At 37.7% G+C, this 24,310-nt stretch overlaps 1 long non-coding RNA gene across 1 annotated transcript in view; it reads left to right on the top strand.

The window, feature by feature from the left end:
• The window catches only part of LOC117197239 (uncharacterized), a 35,278-nt gene extending 11,428 nt beyond the window's left edge, over window positions 1-23,850 (top strand). The window contains exons 3-4 of the long non-coding RNA XR_004477768.2: window positions 16,400-16,460; window positions 22,455-23,850. This is a non-coding gene — a long non-coding RNA (uncharacterized LOC117197239). The remainder of the gene's footprint in view (window positions 1-16,399; window positions 16,461-22,454) is intronic.
• The last annotated feature ends 460 nt before the right edge of the window (window positions 23,851-24,310 follow it).

The raw sequence follows: 24,310 nt of genomic DNA, 5'->3' as shown, positions 1-24,310 counted from the left end.
ATTTTCTGGTATCCATTCTAGAAAGTTATTCTTACTTTAATTATTTTGAGTCTTTAAATTTTGTGGTGAATTTTGAAATAATTAAGAACAGGTTAAAAACATGACGACTTGTGATGGTTAATTTTACATGTCAACTTGGCTAAGCTATGGTGGTCAGATATTTGGTCAAACACCAGTCTAGACGTTGCTGTTTAAGTAGTTTTTAGATGTGATTAACATTTAAATCAGTAGACTTTGAGTAAAGCAGATTATTTTCCATAATATGGGTGAGCCTCATCTGATCAACAGAAGGTCTTAAGAGAAAAAACTGAGGTCTCCAAAGGAAGAAGGAATTCTGTCTGTAGACTGCATTCAGACTGGAGCTACAACATTAATTCTTTCCTGAGTGTCCTTCTGGCCTGCCCTGCAGAACTGAAACTTGCCAGCCTCCACAATCATGTAAGCCAATTCTTCAAAATAAATATCATATATATACATATATATATATACATACACACACACACACACACACACACACACACACACACACACACCCTATTGGTTCTGTTTCTCAAGAGAACCCTGGCTAATGCATCACACTATATTGTATGAGTAAACCTACATGATAAAATAAACATCTTTAATGCCGAAACCTCTCGTTATGAAATGCTCAAGAAATATTCCGCTTCTTGATTTGATAACATATCAACAACATAATTCTCATTATTTAAATTCCACTAGGAATAAAAAAGGCTAATTGCAGCATTAATAATCAAATATTTGGCAAAATTCAATCTGTTGCTTCCACTTAAATACACTGAATTTACTGTTGCTTCTTCTTGGGTAGCAGGATTATCAAGGTAAGTAAATAGCTTCAAATATTGCAGAAAGTAATTTAAATAAAAATACAACTCAAAACTTCACATCAAGCACTCACTTATACATTCATTCACCAGTGAGTTACCAATACCTAGTTTTTTCAACACATTATGGGGTTTCTGTTTTGTCTTCATGGGGAAAAATGTATCAGAGAAGCATTAACATATAAAATAGAGAAGACATTTTCCACTCTGTAGTCAGTTCCAGTCACCTGAAGAATAAGAAAGACAAGGATTTGCTATCTTATAGGAAAACATGACTCTGGCTCAATAGGTCATATCTTACCACAGGGATGACAAAGTGGTACATAGTTTATTCTCTGCTATAGTGCAATGGAGATTTGATCATAGGAAACACTAAAAAATCATGTTAGTAAAATAAACTGTAATTGGAAACAGAACAGATTTACCAAAGATAGAAGGTCAAGAAATTAAGCCACAGTAGGAGGATTCCTAGGAGTAAATTAAATGGGTTCAAGTCTGAAGTGCCTGATTACTTTCATAATGAGTTGTTTATAAAATTATCAGGGTCCTTATGGGTCAACTAGCTGTTGTTTTTGAGCATCTGAACAAGATTGAACAGATTTCAGAAGACAAAAAAGGTGATTCTATTTTAAAAAGGAAAAATTGCATAATTAGAGCAAAAAACTTATTAGCTTAGCTGAAAAGAATACTGAGAAGAAATCAAAGCCAAAATGATTTGCAAGATCCTTATAGAGAACAGGGCAATGGGTATTAACCTGCTTTTTTTAAATAATAAATTTTAAAATAATAATCTAATCTATGCTAAGGTAACAGGCCTAATATGTTAGGGCAGAGATACAGATTGTAATCTCTTACAAATTTATTTAAAAGATTCTGCATGGGGGCTTTCCCTGGTGGCGCAGTGGCTGAGAGTCTGCCTGCCGATGCAGGGGACATGGGTTCGTGCCCCAGTCCGGGAAGATCCCACATGCCGCAGAGCGGCTGGGCCCGTGAGCCATGGCAGCTGAGCCTGCACGTCCGGAGCCTGTGCTCCGCAACGGGAGAGGCCACAGCAGTGAGAGGCCCGCCTACTGCAAAAAAAATAAAAATAAGAAAAAAAGATTCTGCATGATGTTCTCCATAAATATAGGAAAACAAATCCACACATGTCAGCTATAATACCTGCTAATTTAACAAACCTAGCTGGAAAATGAGATCTACTCTTCTCCCACCAGTGAATTTCGTAGATAACATAGGGAAGGAGATTGGGAAGGGACCCAAACATCCATAGAGAGACATTAAGGCACAGTTACATGTGCAAAGTTGGTATTCAAACATCTTAAGTTTAAATCCTCATTTTGTTTCTTACAAGTAGTGGAATCTTGGGCAATTTACACAATCTCCCCAAGATTCACTTTTCTTATCTGTGAAATGGGAATGATAATGGTGTCATTTAATGACAAGTAAATGCGATTATAAAAGTAAAAGACGTGGGACTTCCCTGGTGGCACAGTGGTTAAGAATCCACCTGTCAATGCAGGGGACACGGGTTCAATCCCTGGTCCGGGAAGATACCACATGCCTCGGAGCAACTAAGCCCACGTGCTGCAACTACTGAGTCCATGGGCTGCAACTACTGACGTCTGTGCGCCTAGAGCCCATGCTCCGCAACAAGAGAAGCCATCGCAATAATAAGTCCATGCACTGCAATGAAGAGCAGCCCCTGCTCACCGCAACTAGAGAAAGCCCCGTGCACAGTAACAAAGACCCAGTGCAGCCATACACACACACACACAAAAGTAAAGACTTGTCAGAGAGATTGCTTTTTACTAAGGAAAAATACAATAGGTGGGGCTGTATGAGTGTTTTTATACCTCAGAACTGAAGGTGAAATCAGATTTCATTCCTTCAACACCGTGGAATGCTTATTATGTACAAGTGCTAAGGATACAAATATACATAAAACATAGTCCCTGCCTTCTATCTGTTCATTGGAAAGGACTGACAGGCAGATATGTAAACAAAATAGTACAACAAAGTAAGATCAGAGACATAGAAATACATGCAAACCTTGTTAGCGCACTGAGAATGAAGGTCTCAGAGTGGACTTGATAGAGGAAGTGGTGTTTGAGGGGTCGGTGTACAGGGTGACTAGGCTATTCAGGGCAAAAAGAATAGCATCAGTGTCCAGCCTGAGTGTATACCAAGACTTTACACTCTGACCTGGTGCAGCTCCAGGCTCCAACCTGGTATTTAGAACCATGTGCAGCTTTTATGATAGCTTTCATTCACTACTCACAGTTTTTTTTTTTTTTTTTTTTTGGTATGCGGGCCTCTCACTGCTGCGGCCTCTCCCGTTGCGGAGCACAGGCTCCGGACGCACAGGCTCAGCGGCCATGGCTCACGGGCCCAGCCGCTCCGCGGCATGTGGGATCCTCCCGGACCGGGGCACGAACCCGCATCCCCTGCATCGGCAGGCGGACTCTCAACCACTGCGCCACCAGGGAAGCCCACCACTCACAGTTTTAAGCTGTGTCAGGTAATTAAGGTTGCTGGGAGTCTGCCTTTACTGCATTATATGGGTTAATAAATGGTTAGAGTATCTGAGGGACCAGTTATCAGTAGGTCATTATCAACCCTGGAGGAGCTATCCAAGAATATTTCATTGTGACTGATACTGCATTCAAGCATCCTTGCATTTTTCTTTGACCTAGATTATAGAGACAATTACGCTTACTGAATCTGGAGATGAAAGAAAGCCCAGAAGACTGAATTAGAACTTTTACAATCAGGATAAAATTTGACTAGTGATTACAATAAACTTGGTTAAGTAAGTTGGGGCAGGTACTAACATATGTGGGAAGAAAAGTCAGATTGAGGAAAAAGAGAGTAGACGATTCTATATTAAAAAATATAGTGGACAATCTAGATTGTCATACTGAGTGAAGTAAGTCAGACAGAGAAAGAAATATCATATGATATTGCTTATAAGTGGAATCTAAAAAGAAAGGTACAAATGAAATAGAGTCACAGATGTAGGAAACAAACATGGTTACAAAGGGGGAAAGGGGCAGAGGTAGGGATAAATTGGGAGATTGAGATTGACATATACATACTACTATATATAAAATAGATAACTAATAAGGACCTACTGTATAGCACAGGGAGCTCTACTCAATACTCTGTAATGACCTATATGGGAAAAGATTCTAAAAAAGAGTGGATATATGTATATGTATAACTGATTAATTTTGCTGTACAGCAGAAACTAATACAACATTGTAAATTAACTATACTCCAATAAAAATTAATTTTAAAAAATATAGTGGAAAATCTATTGGAGTCACAGTATGTAATAATTGTCCTATATGCTACAAAATTTTAAAAGATTTCTTGACCTTTGACCTTTGCAAAAAAAATCACATTTCTAAAAGAACTTTAAAAACTGAAGGGTAATTAGAATAGTGCTATGAAAATGTGTCATACATAGCTCAGTGCTCTTCAGCTTTTCCTGTCTTATTTCCTGTAAACTACTCAAAGTATCCAGATCCTACCATAATAGAAATACTAAACTCACTTCTTTTGGTTACTTTTATAAGTTTATAAGCATCCTGTTCATTAATGTCTTGTTATTTGTTATGAAAACCCAGTGACCTACTTAGACCAGTGCTTCTCAATCCATCTGTGGTGAAAAGACTGATTTTTATTTGTAATCCATTGAAGAACGATGCTTTTAGAAGATACTCTAAAATAAATTATAAGGTAAACAAAATTATAAAACCAGACATAAAAACAAGTCCAAGTTGTTTATTATTACATTCAACAGACATAAACTATTCTGTCAAATTGCTTATACAAGTTTCTAAATGCTTACTTTCAATTTCTTTACTTGTCTCATCATGAACCAGTTACAAACATTCCTCAATCAACACAGGTCCATGAACAACATCTGGTGTATCACTGGTGTACATATATCTCTTAATGAAAACCCGTGGTAGAGCAGAAGAGGCAGAGCAATATAATGATGTGGTGTTAAAAGCCCAGGATCGAAGATCAGGAACCTTGTATTCTATGCTAGCTCTTTTACTAACTGAAACTCTCTAGTCCTCCAACTTCCTCACCTGGAAAGTTATGAGATTAGTAAATGATTCTAGCATTCCTGTCCAACTCTAAAACCTCATGTTTTTATAACTAAAGATTTTAAAGTGAAGATTTCTGTGAGAGAGTGGCATGGACATATATACACTACCAAATGTAAAATAGATAGCTAGTGGGAAGCAGCTGCATAGCACAGGGAGATCAGCTCGGTGCTTTGTGACCACCTAGAGGGGTGGGATAGGGAGGGTGGGAGGGAGATGCAAGAGGGAGGAGATATGGGGTTATATGTATACATACAGCTGATTCACTTTGTTATAAAGCAGAAACTAACACAACATTGTAAAGCAATTATACTCCAATAAAGATGTTAAAAAAAAAAAAGAAGCTGGGGGAAAAAGAGTAAATTAAACACAAGGTAAATACAAGGAAGTAGAAATAAAAATGAGTGGAAACCAAGGAGGTAAAAAACAGAGAAAAAATACAGTACATCAACTAAACTAAAGCTGGGTTTTTAAAACAGTCCATAATATTTATATACATATTGTTAGACACATTAAGAACAAAAGCTAGAAAACACATGATTTATATTAGAAATATAATAGAAGATATCACTACACAATTTATAAGGATAACAAGTAATATCGTGAACAACTTTACACCAAGAAATTTGGCAAATTATAACCAAAAGGGCAAATTCTTCCTAAGACACAAACAGAAATAAGAAGCATTAAAAAACCAGAATAGTTTTATATTTACTAGATTGAATTCACAATTTAAAATGTCACTCAATAAACAGCATGCACAGAAGGGTTTACTGGTACATTGTATTAGACATTTTACCCTATCACCCTGATAGAAAAATCAGACCAAAAATAAAACAAAACAAAGCAAAAAAGGAAAAATTAAAGACCTATAGTTCCTATAAACACAGATGCCAAAATTCTTAACAAAATATTAGCCAACTGAATCCAGCATTATGGTGAAAGAAATATGCATCATGACCAAATGGGGTTATTCCAGGTATGCAAATGAAATCCACATATTAACAATGAAATTCACCATACTAACAGAATGAAGGAGAAATGCCATAGTCAAAATTGTTGCAGAAAATGCAGCTACTGTCACAATTAATTGTAAAACACATAATATGTTCTCCTTAAGATAAAGAACAAAGTAAAGATGCCTGCTCTTACCTCAGCTTGGTACGAGGGATGCTTGCCAGTGAATTAAGGTACGAAAAAGACACAAGGCATAAATACCTGAAAGAAGATGCAAAACTGTCTTTATTCATTGATTATATTGTAATTTACTTTCTACAATCAAATAATCTAGGGACAAAAGAACAAAAATAACTAAAAAGCAAATTTATCGAGGCTTTTTAGTTATTTGGTGGGATGCAAAAGCCATATGTAAAAGTCAATTGTATTCTATATAAATAAATAAATAAAAATAAAGTGAAGACTTCTGAAGAAAAATGGGCCAGGTTATTTAACGTGGAGAAAAGTGGGAAAATTTATTATTGTATTTGCTTGGACGCAGCTCCATGACCTACACAAAATTACTTATGGACTTAGGCATAATGATTCATGCCTGTCAAATAACTGCTTTAACCACCCACAAGTAATTGGAAAGACTGCAGTAAACTTTAGGCACATCTAAGTCTCCTACTGCTATCTCCCTTATAATTATAACTCTGGTGCTGGTATCAGTTGTCATGTACAGCACAGGGAACTCTGCTCAATGTTATGTGGCAGCCTGGATAGGAGGGAAGTTTGGGGGAGAATGGATACATGTGTATGTATGGCTGAGTCGCTTTGCTGTGTACCTGAAACTATCACAACATGGTTAATCAGCTATACTCCAATATAAAATAAAAAGTTAAAAAAAAGAAGTTTGATAATACTGAGAACCAGGATCACTAATCCCATATCTACCAAGCATAGAACAAAAGGGCCTAGTCTTTCATTTTACTGTCAGTTATTTATACATGTAATGCCCTTCCCTGTTTAGAGTATGTGTTGCTCAATTCTGGAATAGTTTACCAAGAAAGGTTACACACATTTCTTCTTTGAAGATCATTAAAAAGAAGGCCTTTTCTTTCTTGAAAAGGTTTGTCAATGACCAATATAAAAGCAAAACAGTGAACAAGATGGACTCCAGCATTATGATTTGTTGTCATTGTTTAAGCCTTAACTTACAAAAAAATTAGCTGATAATAATAGTTTACTTCTCTTGAACTTCTATTATTCAGCTCCAGTACCTTTTTTTCAGGCCCAGGTTAGCTTCCCAAGTTCTTTGTTCCATTAAATAGGAACCAGAAGTTTCTCTCCCCCACTCTACTTGGTCCTGAGTTTAGATTACCTCCTCTTTCACGTGCCTTCTACCAAAAATTAGTTCTGAAGATACAGACAAGGCATCTGAGTAGGGAACTGCTTTACCACATCACTGAGTATTCTGCCCTGTAGAGAAATTATTCCAGCTCAACCTTTCTTAACAGTAACACACCCTAGTCTTTCAGAGGTGAAAACAGTCTACCTTTGCTGTCTTTAAGAACCTTTGAAAAGGTGAACTCTTCTTCAGCTACAGATGGAAAACTGAAAAATTATTGCCTAAATAATTCATCCTGCCAAGTTCCACACAGTGAAAATAAAATAAAATATCCGACTTTGTTTGCACAAGATGAAAATATTGAATGGGGAGAGCTCTACAAAGGGACTCAAGTTCACTAAGCCTGACAAGCCAGTTTCTTTCCTCTCTCAAGGTTCCACAGACCCTTGGAATCAGAGTTTCCAATTACTGACTCTGTACTTGAGCATAGGGTATAAGGAATTATTGCTATCTGACTTAGATGAAAATGTGTTCCAAAGGTTCATTCACTCAATTCAACAAAACGTGTCCTACCACCTATTAAGAGCAATACACTTTCGTTGAGTTAAATGAATCACTACACTCAAGAGTGTCCAATCTAGTTGAGGAGAAAGAGGCACATACACAGATTACTCTAGCAAAGGTCAAACTGTGATAAGTGTGATGAAAGAGGCTCAGAAACCTAAGGGAGTCAAGGGAGAAATTGATTCAATATAAGGAAGGATTTTTAGAGGCTGGGCTTAAAAAATGAGTAAAACTCTTTTACTTTTCTTACTTCACTGTGGAAAATAAAGGAAAGAAGATAAAAATCACACAGAATCCCATCACCTGAAAATAATTACTTTTAACATTCAACATTTTTATCTATACATATGTAAGCATGAATACTCCTTAAAGAAATGTAATCATCAGTGCATACTCCTTTGTAGACTACATTTTTCCCTTAACAATACACAATGAACATTTTTCTATGTCATTAGCTATTACTCTAACATAGGTATGGCTCATATGTTTCATGTTTCCTTTTATTTCTGGTCCTGATTATGGCTGCTTAGAGTTTGATACTGAGGATTCTGAGACCATGTTCTAAGTGAGAAAGAAGGCTTTGATCCATTTAGCAATGTCCCCACAAGTCCAGGTTAGGGGATCTGTGCTACAAACACCGTATATTTGCTGGTTCATTTCTTTCTCTCTTTTAATACCACATGTTATTCTATCATATAATTGCATATATATTTAAACCAATCTCATGTATTTGGACATTTAGGTTATCTTTGATTTTTCCCTGTTACACATAACACCATGATGCACATCCTTATGCATATATAGTTGCCCATTTGTATAATTATATTCTTAACAAAACTTTCTAGAATTGTTATTGCTGAATCAAAATATATGCAAAATTCCACGGCTCCTAAAAAGCATTGCCAAATTACAGTGCAGAGAGTTTATACCAATTTAAATACCTAGAAACTGTGTATGAATGTACTAAGTTTCTGGTTCCATTTCCTATGCTAGATGTTATGTTTTCTTTTTTAATGTTTTCTCACCAGTTTGAGCTGGTACATGATCAGTTTTATAAATGTTTTAAGAAGCTCATAACTCTAGGGAGTGGAGGGATGTTCCAGGTGCTCCAGGGCCACTCAGCAATCACAAGGTGAGGACAATATATTAGCATACTGGTAACCCATGGGGCACACAAAAGTTCTGCTATACACCATTATTAATTTTTTGTCTGTGACATCATAAGTTACCCACTTCTAACAGAATACCTTTAAAATCTCATTTTGATTGAGGACCTATCCAGTTGTCTTTCTAATTCTGTCAGTTTGGGTTTTATATATCTTTTTTTTTTTTTTTTTTTTTGCGGTACACAGGCCTCTCACTGTTGTGGCCTCTCCCGTTGCGGAGCACAGGCTCCGGACACGCAGGCTCAGCAGCCATGGCTCATGGGCCTAGCCGCTCTGCGGCATGTGGGGTCTTCCCGGACCGGGGCACGAACCCCCGTCCCCTTGCATCGGCAGGCGGACTCTCAACCACTGCACCACCAGGGAAGCCCGGGTTTTATATATCTTGAGGCTTTGATGTGAATGAAAAAAGAGTTATGATTATTATGTCTTCGTGATTGACTGTTCATTGTATTACTATGTAGAGCTACTATGTCTATTCACCCTTTTTGCCTTAAATTATATTTTTTGCTACACAGCTTTTTATTTGTAAGCAGCATACAGTTAGATTTTTAAAAATCTAATCTGACCATCTTTCTTTCATAAATGAGTTTAATCTAATTTTACTATTGTGATTTCAGATATATTTGGACTTATTTCTGACATCTTTATTTTTTTCTGTTAACTTCCTGTATCTTTTCTTTTTAATTCTTTATCTTTGGTTGATTTGATAAAGTATTCTATATTTTCTGCACAAAACTCTGCTGGTTTTTAATCTTAGATCTTAATCTTAAATTTTAACATATGTAATTAACCATAAATTGTTCTCACAAAGCCTACAGTTATTCCACATTTTGATTCTCCCGACAATGACAAGAACCTTGGCAGTCTTTTACAACACCACCCCATCTTATTATTTTGTTTAAAATTTTAATATCAACAATTTTCAAAACACAAGAGTACAATTATTTGTTTTAACTGTATATAATTAAATTTACCAACATATATTATCAATTTCTGTGATTTCTATTATTTCTTGTATCCTTTGCTTTCAGTTCATTTTTTGTCTTGCAAAGTTAACTGGAGCCTGGATCATAAATTTTTTAAGGCTAACGATGACTGAAAATGTCTTATATTTGCCAGCATTCTTGATTTATAGTTAATTAGATACAAATTCTAGACTGAAGATTATTCTCTCTCAGTACATTGAATACATTCCATTGCATTCTGGAATGTAACAGTCTAGGTTTCATTTTTCATTCCATTGTAGAGTAACTCTCCAAGAGCTTTAAATCATTTTTTTTCTCAGACATTTTGCAGTTTGATTATAGTATATCTAGGTATAGATTTATCACCATTTATTTTGCTTGTTATCCAGTTACTTTGACCTTAGGTCTCATTACTTCTTCAGTTTTGGAAAATTTTTAGCAGGTATCTCAACAAATATTGCTTCTTTGTCATTCATTCAACACTATTCTAACCATCAATCTATTCTCTTAACTGCCCTTTCATTTTGTTTATGTCTATTTTTCATGCTGTTTTCTGGGTTAATTCTTCAATACAATCTTCCAATTCACTAATTTTTTTCTCTATGAAGTTTATCCCATCTACTGCTGTGGTTGATTGTGTTTCCAAAGATGATCACACACTACCTCCCATCCCACGTTCTTTTTTTTTTTTTTTAAATAGATCTTTATTGGAGTATAATTGCTTCACAATACTGTTAGTTTCTGTTGCACAACAAAGTGAATCAGCCATATGCATGCATATATTCCCTCCCTCTTGAGCCTCCCTCCCACCCTCCCTATCCCACCCCTCTAGGTGGTCACAAAGCACGGAGCTGATCTCTCTGCGTTATGCTGCTGCTTCCCACTAGCGAACTATTTTACATTTGGTAGTATATATGTATACATGCTTTTTGCTGTGAGACTTTGCTATTCCTGTCGGGAAGAGATTGAGTCTGTGTCCCTTCCACATGAATCTGCATCAGTCCTATGACTTGTTTGACCAGTAGACTGTAGCCCAAAAGGCATGTACCAGTTCCAGCCCTTTAAGAGGTCTGGCGCTTCTGCTTTCATACTCTCTCAAGGAAACCAGCCGCCATACTTTAAAGAAGCATGGACTACACTAATGAATGAAAGGACACAAGGGGGAGAGAAAAAGCCACATGGTAAAACCCTGAGGCTTGTAAATGAAGGCTCCTGGAACCCTATAGCCCAGCTGACTGCAGCCAACTAAGTCACCCCCGCAAATGCTACTAATTGAGCACTGCCTAAGGTCCAGACCCAAAATGATCGGAAGACTGCTGCTACATTTGGGGATAGTTTTTTACACTATAACAGATAACTGAAGTAATTACTTTTTTATTTCAATGACTGTATTTTTCATTTCTAAGATTTATAATCAATTCTATTTCATATTTACCTATTTTATTTCATTTTTGTCTGGTGTTAATAATCTGTTGTCTTTTAAAAATGGAAACTATGCCTCATTCATCTCTTTGAACATTCTAAGCATGCTTATTTAAAATTTTTATTTTTAATCCGGAGTAAATTTCTGCTTTGACCATTGATTTTGTCATCTATCTGTCCTGGCATTAGATTTCTTCTAGACTACTTGGTGGTGGGGGCGGGGAGTAGGTAAGAGGTGGAGACAAATTACAAATACATTGTGAATAGAGGCTTTTTCTCTTTTCATTTTTCACCCCGTCTGCAATATCCCTGGCAGTCTACTGACTTTGCAGTTGCCTCTTGCAGCCCTCCAGAACCACAACCAGGACCTTATCACAGTGATTTGGGGTCCTGTTTATGGAAATATTGTAGATTTTGCCGGTTTGGTCACAGAACAAGGGATAACTTGCCTCATTTATTGGTCCCATGTCTTATGTCTATTTCGTTCTGCCTCCCTAAGCCCACAACTTTCTCAAAGCCTAAAGCAGAGATCAGGTATAGTGTGTTATTTTTAAGGTTCCTTTCATAAGGGAGACAATCTAACCCCAACATCTGACTTCTGACTTACCTTCCTCCACCCTTTACCCTACAAGATTCCACATCTCAGGCACAAATGACTCAAGAGACCAATAAGCTGGAGATTTAGCCCTGTTCACTGTATTGTGCTTTATTACTTTCTCAGTTCATAGCGATGATTATTTTGTTTTTGAAACTGGATCTTTCTCTTCTTTCTTTTTATGTTCCATTGCTGCTATACATTTGGACCACAGGGAGTGAGTGAACAAATCATGCATTTACTATGCAACCTAGCCTAGAAGTCCAGTATATCATTGATTGAAATGTCTTCATCACACATAAAGATCTTTCATGTTCTTGAGTCTTTGGCAGGCCTTTCTGGTCTGTTGACCCCTGCTTTTCAGAGCTCATGTGATTAGATTGGACCCACATGGATAATCCAATATTATCTCCCTATTTTAAGGTCCATAATCTTAATTACATCTGCAAAGTTCCTTCACAGCAGTACCTACATAAGTGTTTGATTGAATAACCAGAGGATGGGAATCTTGAGGGGACATTTTAGGATTCTGCCTACCATAGTAATGGATCACTAAGCCATGTGCTGCTGGATTAAAAAAAAAAAAAAGTTTAAAACCAGAAGTGAATGTAGGAACTTCTGTCTTCTAAGGAAGGTAGGGGTAAGGAAAGAGGCATGAGGAGATGTTATTTATATCAGAGTAAAAGTTAATCTACATACTACCCCATTCCACTTTAAAACAGTAGTAAGAGAAGACTCCTGCTAAGAGGTACCAAAAGGAATGGAAATCTAAATTACTAATTAAATTACTTATCCTCATACTATTATGAGGATAATTAAAGTGTGAGAAGGATTTTGCAGGCAAGGGAAAACTCAGGTATATGGCTGGAGATTGGAGTCTACATAGAAATTGCCCTTGTCTATTTGCTTTAATGTAAAACTGTTACATTGACCCCAAATCCTGACACTGACAAACCTGCAGTAAAGTCTGCCACCATAAAACTGTCTTCAATGTATGGTTCATGGAGATGGCAAAGAAAGGAGGCTGAGTTCTACATCATGACTTGTGTAGAGCCAAAGGCAAGAGGACCAGTTGATTTAGAAGGTGAGATGCAAATGATACCAAACGTTCAGGAGGTTAGGAACTTGGAACCAGAAGGCCATGAGAATGTCAGCCCTCAGGATTTACAGTTATCTTAAAGAGGTCCTGAGCCTTCCCATGGGATGAGAGCTTGAGCCAATTTTGTTTGAGCCTCCAAGATAGTTAAGAGGCTCCCCTGAAATCTGAGTTACAGTTTAAAACAGTTCTCATTCCTGGCAGAGTGTTAGAAATGCCTGGGGAACTGTTAATAACAGCCAGTACTTAGGCTACGCCCCAGAACAACTGAATCAGAAACTCTGGGAGGGGGATGCAGGCATCATTAATGTTTAAAATGTGCAGCCAAGGCTGAGAACCACTGGTTTAAGCTGTGAAAGAACGTTGAAGGATGGGCACTAGAAGAGAAATGAGTAAATCAGATGTTCTAAGAGATGGGAGAAAAACCACTAAATTGAAGCTATGAGAAGATGATTCAATTCTGCAGTAAAATTGAATGAATGAGAACAGAGAGGAGGCTTTCAATTTAACTAACAGGAGGATACTTTTTGCTCTGAGAAGTGCATTAGTAAAATGGTGGGGTCAAAATTTGGATTACAAAGATTTGAAAAACAAATGAGGGAGAGGAAGTAGAAGTAAATGTAGGCTAATTTTTCAAGATATTAAAAGGGATGTTAAGGCAAAAGATGAAACCATGACAGGGAAAGAGCATGGAAATAACTTGGAAGTGCAAATGCCAGTAGGGCACCTTCATAAATGAAAATTAAATTTGAAGTGAGAACATTCTGACTATTCCTGACTCCACACATACTTCTTTATAGTCATAAGTGAAAGGACTGAGAACCATGTTTATATGAAAATGAAAAATACTCCTTCACTTTTCTCCATAGGAGAAGGAGGGACAGAGAACAAAAACTAATTACAGCACAAAGTATATTTAGCTGTAACTTAATCAGTTTAACCATTATTTATAGGTGTCAATGGTTCACTCTTCTATTCAAACTATCACACATCTGTGATAGGTTTCATAATGTAGACAACCAGACAGTAATAACTTAATTGAATTCAAGTAAGTAATTCATGTCTGTGTGTGAATGACTTGAGTTTCTAGACCCCTTTTAAAATATAGAAAGTTTACTAATAAAAATGAAGCTCTATTTGGCAATATGAAGAAGAAATGTGAAGAAGGCCTGCAGCAAAGTCTGCCCTCTGTCTAGACATGAGTCCTTCTTTGAAGTCAACTTCTATAAACCAGCCCTAGCTCTTCTCTGCCTACACTTCTGAACCCCAAGTTATTTAAGAATTCCGTTTCCCTCTTGGTGGGTCCTTGCAGGAGATGATGGAGGAGGGCAGGAATGAGGATAGCTATTCTTATCTATCAGTTAGTGGTACTTACAATTGGATTCAGAATTTTAATCAGGAATTTTATTCCAGGTACGTTGCAGGAAAAAAATATAGATAGAGATCCCTAGAAACCATGTGACATGTTTGTATTTCACTATATTTTTATCTCCAAACAGCCCTTCAGAACTCTCTCAGTCACCCAGGACCACTGGACCTTGCTTGCCTAGAATAGCTTTTCTGTTTTTCTTTTGAATATATACGTGCTTCTAGAGAAGAAAAAAAGTATGACATTGGATTTCCAGTTTCTCACTGTCTCCACTAGAGTCTTATGAAATGATTGGAAGAGCCCTTGGGGAGAAAAACTATTCCTAACAGATCCTAAAGGAAGGACACTGAAGGTTTCCCAGGGGAGGAAACAGACTTAGTTAGTGAATAAGCAGTTAACTGTAGCCAGCCTTTGCCTAAGGTGAGCAGTGAACAGTTTTCAGGGTAAAGTATGGTAGGTTCCCTTCACACTTAGGGAGAGAGACCCTTCAGTTACATAATTAGTTAGAAAACTTTATTTGAGGATCAATTGTCAAAGGCAAAGTGATTTGAGATTTGATGGGGCGATGCTTGATTAAATAGAATTTCAGAATTGAACTAATGTCCACAATATCAGGGATCATATTTTATAGATAATGACAATGTATAGACTCTAAAGTAGACTCTGTTTCTGAAGTTTACAGTATTTTGCTCTTTTCCTTTGCTTTGTAATAATATTCACCACTAATTAAATACCTTCCATATGCTGAGTACAATATATAATTTACCTTATTTAATCTCCTCACATAACACTATAAGGTAAATATTTACATCCCTGCTTATAGACCAGTAAATTGACCCAGACATGTTGAGTAGTTTACTCAAGGCCATATGGCAAATTAGTAACAGAGCTAACATTTTGATCTCAGATTTATTTGCCTCCAAAGTGTGCCTTCTTTCATTATATACATTATACTAATTTTCTATATGTTTAAAGGAGCTTCATAACTATATAAGAAGGGACATTTTCAATCCTCCATGCCAGCAGAATTTCAACTCAGGGCTACACAAAGCAGTGAGCTTATCAGAATGGATAAAGAAGTTGTGGCACATATATACAATGGAATATTACTCAGCCATAAAAAGGAACGAAACTGAGTTATTCATAGTGAGGTGGATGGACCTAGAGTCTGTCAAACAGAGTGAAGTAAGTCACAAAGATAAAAACAAATACCGTACACTAACACATATATATGGAGTCTAAAAAATAAAAATGGTTCTGACAAACCTAGGGGAAGGACAGGAATAAAGACGCAGACGTAGAGAATGGACTTGAGGACACGGGGTGGGGAAAGGGTAAGCTGGGACGAAGTGAGAGAGTAGCATTGACATATATACAGTACCAAATGTAAAACAGATAGCTAGTGGGAAGCAGCTGCATAGCACAGGGAGATCAGCTTGGTGCTTTGTGACCACCTAGAGGGGTGGGATAGGGAGGGTGGGAGGGAGACGCAAGAGGGAGGAGATATGGGGATATATGTATACATATAGCCGATTCACTTTGTTATACAGCAGAAACTAACACAACATTGTAAAGCAATTATACTCCAATAAAGATGTTTAAAAAAAAAAGGTTAAAGGAAAGCTGACGGAAGCTGCTGGTAAAAATAAGGCTATATAAAAGGTAAGTAACAGCATATCTTAGTCTTAAAGGTGTATTGAGTCTTAAAGGTGTATCTTAGTCTTACAGGTGTATTGAGAGAGAGAGAGAGACATGACATTGACATGGAGACTCAAAATAATGAGTCATCTTACTGGATGACAACAGAAATAGGAAAAGAATCCCTGTTCTTTTCATCTTGTGATTCTTGGGAGAAAGTGACAGTAGAGATTTAAGATCTTGAAATTGTAATGGAGGGGTTGGGGGATAGGAAATTACAAAAAACTTAGTAAATGGATTTGAGACCAAAATAAATTCAGTTCTTTATTTTTCACAGAGTATTACTGAATTTCATTTATGTTGTCAACACTGTGCCAGGTGCTGTGTAGGTGGACAAGGTAAGTAAGGCATAATACTTCCCCTCCAAGAGCTTATAATCAGGAAGCAAGACATAATACTTCCCCTCCAAGAGCTTATAATCAGGAAGCAAGGCATAAATACAACAATGTATAATTTAGTGCAAAAACAAGAGTACTGATAATAAAAACTATAAAACTCAGAGAAGAAATAAGGAAATGAGGACTAGACTGTGCATTCACTCAACTAATAATTTATTGAACACCTCCCACGGGTCAAGTAAGATAATTAATGCTATGGCTAACCAGTAGAAAGAAGCTTTCAACAGGTGAGAGCTTTGAGGTGAACATGTAAAGACAGAAAATATTTAGTTAAGTAGATAAAAGGGCAGTGACTTTCTCAAGAAGTAAAGATTTTAAAAGCACTAAACTTATTATAGATTTAAACACTTTATGTATATTAACTCATTTAATTATAAGAACTCAATGAGGTAGGTATCATTAGTGTTCCCATTTTACAGATGAGGAACATAGGCTCAGAAAGGTTAAGTAACTGACTCCCTAAGGCACACAAGAAGAAAGTAGTATAGCCAGATTCAGATGCAGTAAGTAAGATATTTAATTGCTTTGCTATACAGCCTCTCAGGCCACCATGTTAGAGAAGACCTGCTCATGCAAAGAACACAGGATTACCATGCCTTAGCAAGCACATCATCAGAAGTTTGGGTAAAATCTTGTCTTAGATCTTCGTGGTTGTGATTAATCTCTAAGGCAATAGTTCTCAAATTTTATGGTGCATCAGAGCACCTGGAAGGCTTATTAAAACACAGATAGTTGAACCCCATCCACAGTTTTCAATTCAGTGGGTCTGTTGTGGTGCCCCAAAATTTGCATTTCCAAACAAGTCCCAAGGTGATGCTGCTGCTGCTGGTCTGAAGACCACACTTTGAGAACCAATGATTAAGAAAACAAGTTCCCTGTCTCCCCCACAAAACTTATATCTGGGGTCTTCCATCAATGAGCACTGAATCGAACATCTCTATTTCCACATCACAGGAATTGCAAAGTCGACATGTCTAGAGTTGAAATCACCATCTTTTCACTGAATATCTGCTCTTGTGTTTTTGCCATGTTAAGTGATGGTGCAAGTTAACACTTAGTACTTTGGAAGCATCTCTGACTCCCTGACTCTTTCCCCACCTGCCCCCATCCAGTCAAAGCACCATGTTATATTGATTTTCGCTGTTCAATACTTCTTTCAACAGGTATTTATTAAGCACTACTATATGCTAGTCTAGTCTGGATTAAGACTAACGGTGCTGAATACCCCAAAATATCACCACCAGACAATGTGCTTTTCTATAGTAAGAGAGAATATCTCTTTGACAGTCTTAGCAGGGTCACAGAAGAGAAGATATTGATAAGGGGTCAGGGGTCTAGGTTCAGGTGGTTGAAAAATGGTCTTTCAAAGCAGAAAGCTGATTGGGATTGAGCAGTGGTCATGACATAATAGTTTACAATTGGTCATCATAAACTGCTGTTTGATAAGTGAGCTATTTGTCTAGATGAGCAGACTGTTGTCTCAGATAAATTGATTTGCAGGAATTACCTGACGCAAATAGTAAGACTATTTATTGGTTTACAGTCTTATCTTTTTTGGGCAAATGTTTCCTGGCGCAAAACACTAACTCATATTGACAAAGGTGGTCTCTGTTCTCAGTCCTAGTAACTATGTCACGCTGATGTAGGTGATCACAGTTCTCAAAGACATTCTGCCCTAGCTTTAAGAAACTTAAATTCTGGTGAGCAGGCAAACAGGGTTTCAACAAAATACCTCCTTGTTAAAATTAAGTTATTTATAGGGTAGAAAGTATACAGAGAAGAAATATCTGAGTATTCTTAAGGAAATCTTCACAGTGGAGGTAGCACTGAGTTTGAATGGATAAGGGAGTGAGGGCAATCTACTCCAGGTGAAGTAAGAGGAACATGCAAAGCCCCAGAGATATGAGATATCATGAAGCCATCTCCTTTCTATTCATATACCTAAGGTTAATTCAGGCCCTCCTCTTTCTTTAAACTATTTCAAAAATCTTCTAATTGATAGCCTCTAAACCGCTGTCTCCAATCTTGTACATGCACATACCAAATCACTCAGTACTCTTCAGCCAGCGATGTATCTTATCTGTAACCCAGGCACTTTATCTTCAGCCCACAGCTGGAGAGGTGTGTATTGCTCCTCTGGGGAATGAAGAAGATGGTCAGCGAAGCACTCTGCCTCCTTCTCTGGTTGTGTGAAGTCCACAAGGGGCTCCTCTTGCTGCCCAATCTGTAATAGGAAAGATGATGATGCCTGTCATTCTGGGCTGGAGGGAGAGTATTTTCTCGTCTTTCTGACCAGTTAATCTAAAGAAGATCCAAAGAGCTATTTACCTGAGGTTTCAGAGGATAAAATACAAATTGTATAGAGTGGTAGGGTGGGGTCAGGGTGGACTTTGGATAGCTTTGCATCCTTATTTTATCTAATCCCCATTCTTGAAGGTCCCTTCCTAGACCTTCAGCATGTGTCCACATGGATGTTCCCTTCAATCGCAGAGTGTCTCCCCACAGACCACTTCCTCTCTCTTCCTCATGTTACCCTCTTCTTGACTCCCCTGTGCCTGGAGTTTTTAACTTCTTCTTCCTCCTCCCTTCATGGATAGTGAACCTTCCCCCAGCAATTATTAGGTTTCTGGCATCTTCTTGGATTTTGGAAATCTTTATGGTCTCCAAGTTGTATGCTGAGGGTTGCTGGTTTTGAGTTGTGAGTCAGCCATAACCATTCATTCTCTATCTACTTCTACTGCTGACTAAGGGGAAGAAGGGGAACTTCCAGTTCTTACAAGAGGTGAGAAAGGACATTAGGAGTGATCACCATTTTGTATTGCAGCTTAATTTTTATTTTTGTTTTTCTTAAGAGGTATCTCCAAAAAAAAAAAAAAAAAAAAAACAGAGATCTTATCCTGCAAGGATTATTCTCCAGCCAGTAACAGTCAAGAGGGTTTATGTATGACATTCATATCCCCTCTCCTAGAGTAATGTTTAACCTTACTTTGTTTTGTTTTTTTAAAAAGTATGTCTGTCCTTACCAACCTGAATAACATTACAAATCCCTCTTCCATTAACCTGTCCTTGGAAGGTGTTATGTCCAATCACCTCTTCTCGATTCCTGGCCTCCTCTCCCTCAACTGTGTTAGGAAGAGACAAAGACAGCCCTATGACATATCCTGCCATATAACCAACCTACTTAAAACCTCCAAGTTTCCTCATTGCCCATCAATAGCAAGAAAGCACATGCCCCCCTGTGGGGGCAGCCTCTATTTCACCCAGTTGTTGCCATGAGCAAATGCAGATTCGATGTGGCAAATTTCTAAGAGAAGTCAGAAAAAACCTGGGATTTTAAATGAAATATCCCTATTTTTAAACCTTGGGTGATATAAACAAAACTCAAGCAAAACCAAAACAGAAAACTCTTTACAAAAAAACACAGCTTCCATCTCTGATCTAAAGGATCAAGTCCAAACTTCTTATCAGAGCACAGGCTGGGATGAGGAACTAGCCCCTGCCTCCTCTCAAGCCCCATCTCAAATTACTATCCACAAATAAGCAACAGCAATATTAAACTGTTATTATTTTTCAGTTTCCACTTCCTATGCTTTTGAAAGTGTAATTTCCTCTACCTGGAGTCCTTTCACAAATATTGTCTACCTGGAAATTTCCTATTCATGTGTCAAAACACTTTGGAGGTACAACCTCCTCTTTGAAGTCTTCCCTGATCAGTTCACCAAAATCATTTTCTCTACTGTATTACCTTTGTACCTTATACATAGTTTTTATTATTATTAGCTTCCATTTGTTCCAGAGATGATAAAACAAATAACAAAGGTTACTTTAGAAGAGTAGAGTAGCTTATTCAAAGCCACAAAATTAAAGCAAGACCCAGAATTGTACTCCAGACCTGTCTATCTCCAAAGTCTATACATTGCCCACTACCACATTCTACCTCCTATTTCTGCCTGTATTATTTGTTTATATCAGTTCCCCCTACCCCTTATCTGGGATTAACTGAAAACAGGAACAGTACTTTATTCATCTCTGTCACCAGTACCTGGAATATAATATACATTCAATAAATGTTTGTTGAACTGAGGTGAACTGCGTTTTATATGCAAACCATATCACTTTTATTCAATATTGCTCTATCTTCTTTTCATGATTAATTCTTGGTATTTATCTAAATTTATCTTCATTTTAGATTGTTAAAAAGAAGTTCAGGGACTTCCCTGGTGATGCAGTGGTTAAGAATCTGCCTGCCAATGCAGGGGACATGGGTTCGAGCCCTGGTCCGGGAAGATCCCACATGCCATGGAGCAACTAAGCCTGTGGGCCACAACTATTGAGCCTGCGCTTGCTCTAGAGCCACGAGCCACAACTACTGAAGCCTGTGTGCCTAGAGCCTGTGCTCCACGACTAGAGAAGCCACTGCAATGAGAAGCCCACGCACCACAACAAAGAGTAGCCCCCACTCTCCACAACTAGAGAAAGCCCGTGGGCAGCAGTGAAGACCCAACGCAGCCATACATACATACATACATACACACATACATACATACATACATACATAAATTTATTTTTTTTTAAAAGAAGTTCAATGGGATGTTTTTCAAATTCATTACCTTCTTAAAAGGTAATGAACCAAAAGGCAGGATTGTCATAACTTTAATAGTGATGTACTTGATTCAAGCAATCATTACTTGGGCATGTTTGAGAAGCAGAATATTAGCTCTCCAGTTCCCAAATTCCAAATCTTGACTTAGTAGGAATCAGCCCAAATTTGGGAAAGAATTTTAATCACTGGCTTCAAGCAAACATACATAAGCTGCAATTGTCCTGTCCCCCCTGTATCCTGAAGGATTTTTACAGATGGGGGTCAAATTGTAGTTGTGTCTTTCTCTATAAGGTATTGATGAGGATATGCGCATTCTTTGTATACGAGAAGTTAGCCCAACTTACCCACAGTTGATAGGCATATTTCCACTTTGAGTTATTTAGAGCAAGGAGGAATATTTTCTGCTCAACCATTTAGCTATCTCCTCAAGTTTCCCACAAGAGGAAAATACATGGCTTAAAGGAAAGGCAGAGTCTGACTTGATGAAAACTCTCAGTGGATGGAATCTATGAACATAATCTTAATGCACCAGGCTCAAATACAGTATTTAATTACTTTTTCTCTACCTCAACATCCCTAAGGATTCTCACATATTCCTCATCCATAAAGCTGGCTAGAATTCTCAGTGTGGGAGGGAAGAGAGTTGGGGAGGGAGTCTCTCACCTAAGAAGCAACATCAGAACATCAGGAGGATGTGTGGCATTTTCCTACCATGTTATTCTGATCTAGCATCCCCATGATAGGCTGATTCCCAGCCTTCTGTTGAGAATATCCCTGTCACAGAAAGAGGTTTTATTCCAATGGAGCACTGGATATAGGGTTTCCTTAGAGACACTGATTTCTGAGATTGAACAGAAATGCATATGAATAGATTACTATTAAGAGAGTTATTGATACTTTGAAGTATTCTGAGAGAGACTCTCCTGATATGATGAAAACACTTTACCCTTGACACTATGGTGTAAAGAGGTAAGTATTCCACTTCAAAAATAAAGAAAATGGGGTTCTTTGGGGGTGTTTTAAGCATAACTACTCTCATTAAAGTATCACAGCCAAAGCCTTCCTTCTTTTATTTTACTCACATGGCCTAAGTAAGGTAAGTTTGTCCCCCATCCCATCCATCTAGTCACTCATACTGGCAAAGCGAGTGTTTCACTTAGCCTTCTTTCTTCTTATACCTTTTTACGAATCCCCCAAAGGGAGACTATCTTAAGTATAATTAGAGTCATGCCTGGAACACTGCACTTTCTTTGTTCTAAATTTTACGAACCAAGTGTTAGGTGAAGTTATCTTGAGTAAAAAATTAATAAACAGAAACCTCATTTAAACAGAGTTGGGAGACCAGAAGGAGGAGCTCTCACGCCTTGTGAAGATAACAGCCCAACAGGAAGAAGAAAGATTCCTCTTTCCTGACAACAAATCAGCCAATGAAAAGTGGACTCTGTGTTTACTATAGCTCTCTCAACTTCCTTTTTCCTCTCTGTAAAAGAGTTCTTCTCTTACTGTACAGGGGGATTTCTTGTGGCTTACCAATTTGGCAGACGCCAAATTGCAATTCTCTGCTAATCCTAAAAAAAAAAACAACACATTTTTTGGCTAGAGAAATAACTGGCAGTCTATTTGTTTTAGGTCAATACTTGTTCTTTGAGATTCAAATAAAATTTGGTTTGAACAAAATGCAACATGTCTCCAAAATGTCTCCAATAATCCTGTGGACTGCTAGAACCTTAATGTCACAGCTGTCACTTAGAGCACCTCAATCTGTCTCCAGATTGGCTCTGTCCCAAAGCTGCTACTAAGACTCCTCAGACCCCCCCACACAGTGCTAGTGACTATTTACCTCCATTCTTTAGAGCAGTGGTTCTCACAGTGTGGTCCCGGGACCAGTGGCATCAACATTACCTGGGAATTTGTTAGAAATGCAAATTCTTGGGCCCTCATTGAGACTTATGAGTCAGAATCCTTGGGGGCAGAGCCCAGCAATCTGTGTTTTAATGAATCTTAATTGACTGTGATGCTCACTAAAATCTGACAGGCTGTGCTTTACAGCAGAACTGCTCAAAATGTGGTCCATATATCTGCAGTATCAGATGAACTGGGGGCTTGTTAAATTTCAAAATCTCTGGCCACACTCTAAATTTACCAAATCAGAATCTCAGAATTCTGGTTTACAAGCTTTCCAGATGATGTTCATGCTTGCTAAAGTTTGAGAAGCAAATTTAAAGCACTCGTGGGGCTCCTCATCTAGTCTCTTTTTAGCACAAGAACAGAGGGGCTGGAGACCTAGCAATACAGTTCTTTTACACTTATCCCCTTTTCTCTCCTTCCAAATGCATACAGGTGCTGCTAAAATTCTTGATGTGATGGTTCAAACACTACTAGGACTTGCTGCTAGCCTAGCCTATCCTGACAGATCATTTCTTCACACAAAGGAATATTTCTCTCAAGAGGCCGATCACATCCCCAAGGATTCTATGGCGGCAAAGGAGTCTTTGCCTGCACAGAGCACAAAGAAAGAAAAAAACAAAAAATACCTCTGGGATAGGCACTAGAGAGACTGAGTTTGTTAAACTGCACACAGTTGCATTGATAAGTCTCAGCACTGACAACCAGAATGCCTTGTTACAAATTGAAGGATAGATGAAATATTCAGAAAGGAATTACCATATGTGAATATGCTGGGTTTGGTTTGACTTTGTAAATTGTATTGTATTTTATTTGATAGGATGGCAAATTTTCAACAGAAAGAGAAAATATAAAAATGATAAGATGCAAAAAAAGAATACACTTTGTCTCCAATTTTTCTCTCCATAAAGGCACAAAGTGGAAGCAGTGGATTCAAAGTTAACACAGGAGGCCTTGCACACAATGGGAGTACAGAATATTGATTTGCAATGCTCGGAGGGCTGCTGCTAGAGAAGGCATCAGATAACCAATGGAAAAGATGAAGCAAGAAGACAAACCACTCATTAAATAAAAGGCCATTCAAAGATTGGGATTGGGTCAGCATGGAGAATTTCAGTTCTCACACTCAGTTTAATGATAAGGTTATTGCAAGTCATTTCCTAGTACTTAATTTCTGTCACAATAACCTCATAGTCAGCTTCATAGATAGCTAATAGAAATATCCCATCATTTAGCTATTGTAAAGGTTCTAAGAGAACTTGGAGAAAATCTGCCAAATCAA

The sequence above is a fragment of the Orcinus orca genome, chromosome 3 (genome assembly GCF_937001465.1).
Source record: "Orcinus orca chromosome 3, mOrcOrc1.1, whole genome shotgun sequence".
In the NCBI taxonomy this organism is placed as follows: Eukaryota; Metazoa; Chordata; class Mammalia; order Artiodactyla; family Delphinidae; genus Orcinus; species Orcinus orca.
Note: the sequence above shows the minus strand (reverse complement) of the source record. Positions and strands in the feature narration are given on the sequence as shown.